We start from the raw sequence: 8,801 nt of genomic DNA on the forward strand, positions 1-8,801 counted from the left end.
CACTTCAGGGAGCCCGAAAGATCCTGAAAACTGCATGGTGCTGCCAAAAAAAAAAAAAAAGTAAAAGGACAGAAAAATATATACTACACAAACAAGAAGCTTAAGAAATCTAGTGATTCCGTACACAAAAATAAACTCAAAATGGATTAAAGATCTAAATGTAAGATCAGAAACTATAAAACTCCTAGAGGAGAACATAGGCAAAACACTGTCAGACATAAATCACAGCAGGATCCTCTATGATCCACTTCCCAGAATTCTGGAAATAAAAGCAAAAATAAACAAATGGGATCTAATTAAAATTAAAAGCTTCTGTACAACAAAGGAAAATATAAGCAAGGTGAAAAGACAGCCTTCTGAATGGGAGAAAATAATTGCAAATGAAACAACTGACAAACAACTAATCTCAAAAATATATAAGCAACTTCTGCAGCTCAATTCCAGAAAAATAAACGACCCAATCAAGAAATGGGCCAAAGAACTAAATAGACATTTCTCCAAAGAAGACATACGGATGGCTAACAAACACATGAAAAGATGCTCAACATCACTCATTATCAGAGAAATGCAAATCAAAACCACAATGAGGTACCACTTCACACCAGTCAGAATGGCTGCGATCCAAAAATCTGCAAGCAATAAATGCTGAGAGGGTGTGGAGAAAAGGGAACCCTCCTACACTGTTGGTGGGAATGCAAACTAGTACAGCCACTATGGAGAACAGTGTGGAGATTCCTTAAAAAATTGCAAATAGAACTACCTTATGACCCAGCAATCCCACTTCTGGGCATACACACCGAGGAAACCAGAATTGAAAGAGACACATGTACCCCAATGTTCATCGCAGCACTGTTTATAATAGCTAGGACATGGAAACAACCTAGATGTCCATCAGCAGATGAATGGATAAGAAAGCAGTGGTACATATACACAATGGAGTATTACTCAGCCGTTAAAAAGAATTCATTTGAATCAGTTCTGATGAGATGGATGAAACTGGAGCCAATTATACAGAGTGAAGTAAGCCAGAAAGAAAAACACCAGTACAGTATACTAACACATATATATGGAATTTAGGAAGATGGCAATGACGACCCTGTATGCAAGACAGGAAAAAAGACACAGATGTGTATACCGGACTTTTGGACTCAGAGGGAGAGGGAGAGGGTGGGATGATTTGGGAGAATGGGAATTCTAACATGTATACTGTCATGTAAGAATTGAATCGCCAGTCCATGTCTGACGTAGGGTGCAGCTTGCTTGGGACTGGTGCATGGGGATGACCCAGAGAGATGTTGTGGGGAGGGAGGTGGGAGGGGGGTTCATGTTTGGGAACGCATGTAAGAATTAAAGATTTTAAAATTAAAAAAATAAAAATAAAAAATAAAAAAAAGAAATCTAGTGATTATATTAACATCAGATAAAACAGACTTTAAGATAAAGAGTATTACTGGAGATAGGGAAGGATATTTCATAATGATGAAAGGCTCAGTTCATAAGAAGTCATCATTCTGAATATGTGTGTACCTAATAACAGAGCTGGGAAATATGTGAAGCAAAACCTGGTAGAATTTAAAGGAGAAATAAACAAATCCACAATTATATTAGAAGACTTTAGCACTCCTCTCTCAGTCATCAATAGAAAAAGTAGATGGTCATTAAGATACCATCAAACAACTTGCCCTAATTAACATTTACAGCTCTCTCCCTCTAACAACAGCAGAAGACACAGTCTTTTCAAGTGGGTGAGGGACATTCAGCATGAGAAACCATGCTAGACCGCAATGAAAGTATCAATAAATTTATAAAGATGAATATAGTACAGAGCATGTTTACTGACCACAGTAGAAAAAGAATTATAGTAGAAATCAATAATTGGAAAGAAAACTGGGAAATTCCCTGAATGTTTGGAAATTAAACATATGCAAGGACTTCCTTGACAGTCCAGTGGTTAAGACTTCACCTTCTAATGCATTGGGTGCAGGTTCGATCCCTGGTCAGGGAGCTAAGATCCCACATGCTGCGGGGCCAAAAAACCAAAACATAAAACAGAAACAATATTGAATAAATTCAATAAAGACTTTAGAAAAGGTCCACATTAAAAAAAAATCTTTAAAAATTCAGTGATAATTGGGCACTTCTGGCTGAAATGACTGGAGACCAGTCACTGCTAAAGTATACAATTTTCCCTTCTTTCTCCCGCAAACACCTAACAGTGTCTTTTTATATCCATCTGTATATGAATATATATATGAATTTGTGGAGTCTTTCGCTCTGTGAAGTGAAGTGAAAGTTGCTCAGTTGTGTCCAACTCTGTGACCCCATGGACTATACAGTCTATGGAATTCTCCAGGCCAGAATACTGGAGTGGGTAGCCTTTCCCTCTCCAGGGGATCTTCCCAATCCAGGGATCAAACCCAGGTCTGTCGCATTGCAGGCAGATTCTTTGCCACCTGAGCCACAAGGGAAGACCTTTTGCTCTGTAAACATGAGAAAAGAAAAGTTTTTGGTGGTGAAGAGGGCTAGACAAAGGCAAGAGGAGTTCTAAGGGGACAAAATGGCATGAATTCCTTTTCTAGACTTTTCACTTCAGTGCTTAAGCAAATGGGAACCATGAGTTTCTGGACTTGCCTGAGGGAGACTTTGAGAGACTGAAAGAAAGCAGGGCTTTCTTTCCTCTTTGAGGCCCAAGTAACAGAGAATGGCATGAAATTGGGGAGGATACCCATCTAATCCAGGATACCCATCTAATCTTGGGCACCCCAAGGCTTGCAAGCTCTGGGAGGAGTTACAGTAAGCCATATTGGTATCTCATCACGGATGCCAAGCAGTCAGATTGCTCTCAATAGCCTTGCAAGCAGGGGGCATGAGAAGTGGAAGCTGGAACAGTATATGAACAAGCAAAGAAACCAAGGTGGGACTCCCAGAGACAAGTGGGCTGGGGTAGGAAAGCGGTGTGTGGTCTCCCAAGTCTGTGCTTACCTAAGAAAGCATGTATCACTCACTGGGAGCCAAACATGGAATAGTCTGCTTTTCTGGAATAAGTAACAAGATCCTTCAGGGGCCAGTCTTAGGGACCTTTTTGAAAATCTAGGTTTGTTTGAGGGTCTGTGCAGAAAGAGAGGGATGTAGCCACTCCTGAGTGCTCTGTACCCTGGACTGCAACAGATTTCTCTGTGCAGAGAATCACTCCACCTTGTAGATTCTTGATGAAGAAAAGTCCCTTACCTTCAGTTCTTAGAAGGTTAAATTTGGGAAGGAGCCCCACAAGGTCACTGATAAGTGCAGGAGGCTAGTATAGACCTGCATAAATTGTTCAGAAGACTCAACACTGGATGTAGACCTGGGGCTTTTAAAGACTGGCAAGATCATCATAAAGAGCATTTCACAGTAAGGTTAAGGGCAGGAAAACAATCAAGAAAGTGATACAGGGACTTCCCTGGTGGTCCAGTGGCTAAGACTCCGCACTCCCAATGCAGGAAGCCGGGGTTCAGTCCCTGGTCAGGGAATGAGATCCCACATGCAACAACTAAGTGTTCACATGCCACAGGTAAGACTTGTCTCAGCCAAATCAATCAATCAATAAAGCAAAATTTAAAAAAGAAAAGGATACAATTGAAAGTGACACAGTGATGGATGATAAAGACAGAGCAGAGCTCCTCTATGTTCACTTTGTACCTATCTTTTCTATCAAGGAGAATTTTTCATACTGAAGTCTAACCCGGGGCTTTTCAAACTTTAACATGCATGTGCATCACTTCAGGATTTTGTTAAAATGGAGATTCTGATTCAGTGGGTTTGAGTGGGGCCCAAGATCCTGTGCTTCTGACAAGCTCCCAGGTGATGCTGATGTAACTGGACTTCCAACCCCACTCTGTTTTTTTTTTTTTTTTTAAATAGTATTAACCAATTTCTTTTCAAATTTTTTAAATTAACCTTTTTATGTTGTGTTGGGGTATAGTTGATGAACAATGTTGTGATAGCCATACGTATACATGTAGCCATTCTCCCCCTAACCCCCCTCCCATCCAGGTTGCCACATAAAATTAAGTGAAATTCCATGTGCTAGAGAGTAGGCCCTTGTTGGTTATCTATTTTAAATATAGCAGTGTGTACATGTCCATCCCAAACTCCACAGCTATCCCTTCCCCCAACTCCACTTTGAATAGAAAGAATCTAGACCAAACATTGGTAAAGGAAGAGAAGTCCAGGATGGGTAAAATGGTTATCAAAAGAGAATCTCATTGCTTTAAGCAAGGTCAACTTTCCAGTCAGGGCAAATTACATCTGTCTGAGTATTTGGAGTGCTTGCAAATTAGACCCCTAAACCACTCTTGAAGATGGAAAGATTGAAGGCAGGAGGAGAAGAGGATGACAGAGGACGAGCTGGTTGGATGGCATCACTGACTCGGTGGACATGAGTTTGAACAAGCTCTGGGAATTGGTGATGGACAGGGAAGCTTGGTGTGCTGTGGTCCATGGGGTCTCAAGGAGTTGGACACAACTGAGCTACTGAGCTGAACTGAAACCACTCTTGTGGATACTTTTATTTACTAGGATAGGTGCTAGAGGCCTGAAGGCAGGCAAATGTTTTCATAGGTTTCAAAAAAGGAAACAAGAGAGGAAGTGTAATGGACAGTTCAGTAAGCTTGATGTTGATTCCAGGAGGTAATCTAAAATGGTCTATTTGAAAAGGATAATTTGTTTTCACTGAATGGACCCAGTTTCATGGTCTTTGGTGGTTTTAGCAGATTGATAGCTCTGGGAAGCAAGTGAAATGTACAAAAGCAATGGCTGAGGACTTTACAGACATTTGTGCAAAGCAGCATAATAATGACCAGCTGTGAAGGCAATGAGGGGGATTAGTAACCGGTTGATCCCTGCTGGCTGGAGGGCCCTGATTAATGATTAATAGTCCCTAAAGGATAGCCTCCAGGCCTGTAATAAAAACTTCATCCTACACCTGCTCTGTAATTTTATCACACACTGACTTAGATCACTGGTTCTCAAATGCTGCTGCTGCTAAGTCACTTCAGTCATGTCCGACTCTGTGCGACCCCATAGATGGCAGCCTACCAGGCTCCTCCATCCATGGGATTTTCCAGGCAAGAGTACTGGAGTGGGGTGCCATTGCCTTCTCCGTCTCAAATATTAAGGTACACCAGAATCTCTTGAGGGCAGGGAATGCTTGTTAAAATTTTGATTCCAAGTCTCCAGCCCTGGGCTCTGATTTGGAAGGTCTGAATGCATTTTTTAAAATTTGTTTTTCTTTCTCTTTAATTTATCTATTTTTTAATTGAAGGATAATTGCTTTACAGAATTTTGTTGTTTTTTGTCAAACCTCAACATGAATCAGCCATAGGTATGCATATACCCCCTCCATTTTGAACCTCCCTCCCATCTCCTCCCCATCCCACCCCTCTAGGTTGATACAGAGCCCCTGTTTGAGTTTCCTGAGCCATACAGCAAATTTCCGTTGGCTATCTATTTTGCATATAGTAATGTAAGTTTCCATGTTACTCTCTCCATACATCTCACCCTCTCCTTCCTTCTCCCCCTCTCCTTCCTTCTCCCCATGTCCGTAAGTCCATTCTCTCTGTTTGTTTCTCCATTGCTGCCCTGTAAATAAATTCTTCAGTACCATTTTTCTAGATTCCATATATATGCATTAGAATACAATACTTATCTTTCTCTTTCTGACTTATTTCACTCTGTATAATAGGTTCTAGGTTCATCCACCTCATCAGAATTGACTCAAAAGCATTCCTTTATATGGCTGAGTAATATTCCATTGTGTTTATGTACCACCACTTCTTTATCCATTCATCTGTCAATGGACATCTAGGTTGCTCCCATTTTCTAGCTATTGTAAATAGTGCTGCAATGAACAATGGGATACATGTATCTATTTCAATTTTGTTTTCTTTGGGGTATATGCCTAGGAGTGGGATTGCTGGGTCATATGGTGGTTTTATTCACAGTTTTTATAAGGAATCTCCATACCGTCTTCTATAGTGGCTATATCAATTTACATTTCCACCAATAGTTTTAAGAGTGTTCCCTTTTCTCCACACCCTCTCCAGCATTTATTGTTTGTAGATTTTTTGATGATGGCCATTCTGACCAGTGTGAAGTGGTATCTCATTGTAGTTTTGATTTGCATTTCTCTAACAGTGAGCAATGTTGAGCATCTTTTCATGTGTTTGTTAGCCATATTTATGTCGTCTTGGGAGAAATGTCTGTTTAGGTCTTTCCCCCACTTTTTGATTGGGTTGTTGGTTTTTCTGGTATTGAGTTGTATGATCTGCTTGTATATTTTAGAAATTAATCCTTTCTCAGTTGTTTCATTTGCTATTATTTTCTCCTATTCTGAGGGTTGTCTTTTTACCTTGCTTATAGTTTCCTTTGCTGTGGAAAAGCTTTTAAGTTTAATCAGGTCCCACTTGTTTATTTTTGTTTTTATTTCTGTTACTCTAGAAGGTGGATCATAGAGGATCTTGCTTTGATTTATGTCGTCAAGTGTTCTGCCTATGTTTTCCTCCAAGAATTTTATAGTTTCATGTAGGTCTTTAATCCATTTTGAGTTTATCTTTGTGTATAGTGTTAGGAAGTGTTCTAATTTCATTCTTTTACATGTAGCTGTCCAGTTTTCCCAGGATCATTTATTGAAGAGGCTCTCTTTGCCCCATTGTATATTCTTGCCTCCTTTGTCAAAAATAAGGTACCCATGGGTGCATGGTTTTATTTCTGGGCTTTCTATCTTGTTCCATGGGTCTATTTTTCTGTTTTTGTGCCAGTACCATACTGTCCTGATGACTGTAGCTTTGTAGTATAATCTGAAGTCAGGAAGGTTGATTCCTCCAGCTCCAATCTTCTTTCTCAAGACTGCTTTGGCTATTTGGGGTCTTTTGTGTTTCCGTATGAATTGTGAAATTTTCTGTTCTAGTTATGTGAAAAATGCCATTGGTAATTTGATAGGGATCACATTGAATCTATAGATTGTATTTGGTAGTATAGGCATTTTCACAATATTGATTCTTCCTACCCAGTAACATGGAATATCTCTCCCTCTGTTTATGTTATCTTTGATTTCTTTCACTAGTGTCTTATAATTCTTTTATGTACAGTTCTTTTGTCTCCTTAGGTAAGTTTATTCCTAGATATTTAATTCTTTTTGTGGTAGTGGTGAATGGGATTGATTCCTTAATTTCTCTCTCTGATTTTTCATTGTTAGTATATAGTAATGCAAGTGATTTCTGTGTATTGATTTTGTATCCTACAACTTTGCTAAATTCACTGATTAGCTCTAGTAATTTTTTGATACTATCTTTAGGGTTTTCTATGTACAGTATCATGTCATCTGCAGAGAGTGAGAGTTTACCTCTTCTTTTCCTATCTGGATTTCTTTTATTTCTTTTTCTTCTCTGATTGCTGTAGCTAGGACTTCCAGAACTATGTTGAATAATAGTGGTGAAAGTGGACACCATTGTCTTGTTCCTGATCTTAGGGGAAATACTTTCAGTTTTTCACCATTGAGAATAATGTTTGCTGTAGGCTTATTATATATTGCCTTTACTATGTTGAGGTAGGTTCATTCTATGCCCATTTTTTGAAGAGTTTTAATCATAAATGGGTGCTGAATTTTGTCAAAGGCTTTTTCTGCATCTATTGAGATGATCATATGGTTTTTATCTTCAATTGTTAATATGGTATATCACATTGATTGTTTTGCATATATTGAAGAATCCTTGCATCCCTGGAATAAACCCAACTTGATCATGATATGTAAGCTGTATTGCTGAATCCTGTTTGCTAAAATTTTGTTGAGGATTTTTGCATCTATGTTCATCAGTGATATTAGCCTGTAGTTTTCTTTTTTGTGTGTTGTCTTTGTCTGGTTTTGGTATCAGGGTGATGGTGGCCTCATAGAATGAGTTTGGAAGTATTCCTTCCTCTGCAATTTTTTGGAAGAGTTTAGAAGGATAGGCATTAGCTCTTTTCTAAACATTTGATAGAATTCTCCTGTGAAGCCATATGATCCTGGGCTTTTGTTTTATGGGAGATTTTTGATCACAGCTTCAATTTCAGTGCTTGTAATTGGGTTGTTCATAATTTTTATTTCTTCCTGGTTCAGTCTTAGAAGATTGAACTTTTCCAAGAATCTGTCCATTTCTTCTAAGTTATCCATTTTATTGCCACATAGTTGTTCATAATAGTCTCTTAAAATCCTTTGTATTTCTGCATTTTCTGTTGTAACCTCTCCTTTTTCATTTCTAATTTTGTTAATTTGATTCTTCTTTTTTTCTTGATGAGTCTGGCTAAAGGTTTGTCAATTTTGTTTATCTTCTCAAAGAACCAGCTTTTAGTTTTATTAATCTTTACTATTGTTTCTTTCATTTCTTTTTCATTTATTTCTGCTCATATCTTTATGATTTCTTTCCTTCTACTAATTTTGGTTGTTTTTGTTCTTCTTTTTCCAGTTGTTTTAGGTGTAAAGTTAGGTTGTCTATTCGATGTTTCTCTCGTTTCTTGAGGTAGGATTGTATTGCTATGAACTTACCTATTAAAACTGTTTTTGCTGCATCCCATAGGTTTTGAGTTGTCATCTTTTCATTGTCATTTGTTTCTAGAGACTTTTTTATTTCCCTTTTGATTTCTTCAGTAACCTGTTGGTTGTTTAGAAACATATTGTTTAATCTCCATGAGTTTGTGTTTTTTACAGTTTTTTTCTTGTAATTGATATCTAGTCTCATTGCATTGTGGTCAGAGAAGATGCTTGATATAATTTCAGTTTTCTTAAA

This window comes from Capra hircus, unplaced genomic scaffold (genome assembly GCF_001704415.2).
Source record: "Capra hircus breed San Clemente unplaced genomic scaffold, ASM170441v1, whole genome shotgun sequence".
Lineage (NCBI taxonomy): Eukaryota > Metazoa > Chordata > Mammalia > Artiodactyla > Bovidae > Capra > Capra hircus.